Source organism: Myotis lucifugus, unplaced genomic scaffold (assembly GCF_000147115.1).
Source record: "Myotis lucifugus unplaced genomic scaffold, Myoluc2.0 scaffold_36, whole genome shotgun sequence".
NCBI lineage: Eukaryota > Metazoa > Chordata > Mammalia > Chiroptera > Vespertilionidae > Myotis > Myotis lucifugus.
The window spans coordinates 5,491,048-5,492,490 of record NW_005871084.1 but is presented as its reverse complement, the minus strand read 5'-3'; positions in this window follow the sequence as shown (position 1 = coordinate 5,492,490).

Genomic DNA, 1,443 nt, shown 5'->3' with positions numbered 1-1,443 from the left:
AATTGTTGCACTGTTTTACATTCCTGCCTGTTCCTCCCATTCTTGTCAACACACCTGGTGTGGTCAGTCTTTTTCATTGTAGTCACACTGATGGGTGTGCATGCACCTCACTGCAGTTTTAATTTGCATTTCCCTGATGTCATATGAGGTTGAGCAACTTTTCATGGGCTTATTTGACTTTAATATTTCTTCTTTGGTGACATGTTCAGATCTTTGGGCCATTTTTTATGATGTTGTTTTCTTATTTTGAGTTTTTTAAAGTATGTTTTTATTTATTTCAGAGAGGAAAGGAGAAGGAGAGAGAGGTAGAAACATCAGTGATGAGAGAACATCGATTGGCTATCTCCAGCACACCCCACCCTGGGGATCAAGTTCAAAACCTGGGCATGTGCCCTGATCGGGAATCAAATCGTGACCTTCTGGTTCATAGGTGGACGTCAACCACTGAGCCACGCTGGCCGGGCTTATGTTGAGTTTTGAGGGTTCTTTATATATTCCAGATACAAGTCCCTTATTAAATACACAATGTGCAAATGTTTCCTCCAAGTTGATTGCTTGGCCTTTTATTTTATAACCATGTTTTTCAAAGAGCAGAGTTTTAACTCTGATGAAGTCTGATTTATTCATCTGTTCTCTTGTGAATCATGTTTTCAGAGTTTTATCTAAGAAACCTTTGCCTAAGCCAGTCACAAAGACACACCCCCCCCCACGTGGTTGCTTCAATTTTTCTCTCTCAGTTTATTATCAGGTTTTTAAGGGCTGGGGAACCCAGGAAATGGGAGAACTCCAGGCTCTGAGGTCCCGACTTCAAATCCTGACTTGGCAAGTTTCTAGCTGTGACCATAAGTTGCTAAATCTTTCCTTGGCTATTTCATAGGCTTGTTTGAGCATTAAATACATGGAAGTGCTTAGGATAATGCCTGGTACATTAGGACTCCATAAAAGCTAATTGTTATTACTATTTCGAGTGAAACAAACAAGCAGCAGAGAAGCAAGACTTCCTATACTTTCTGAAACCCCTCTTCCCATCTTCAGAGCAGCTCTCGCGTGTTTCAAACTCTCGCTTCAGTACGTTTGGTGGTTGGGTAGGCACAGGGCGGCATCTCTGCAACCCATTATTATTGGTCCCATTTCACAGATCAGAATTAAGGCATTTAAGTATCTGTCCAAAGTTACACGGCTGCTGGGCAACAGTCAAGATCTAAATCCAAATTTTTAGGCTGCAGCAGTTTGTCCAAATCGACATGCTTCCAAAAGTCCTCGGTGTTTGTGAAATGCCCCTTCTCAGGCCCCAGGCATTCTGTGCAGCGGGGCCTGGAGCTTGCATTTCACGGGCTCCCCGAGGGCCCTTCGATGGCAGCGAAGTGCTGAGACCCCCTGCACACTCCGCTGTCACTGGGCTTGCAGGGCCTTTTCCAACTGTTTCCACTGAGAATTATGACC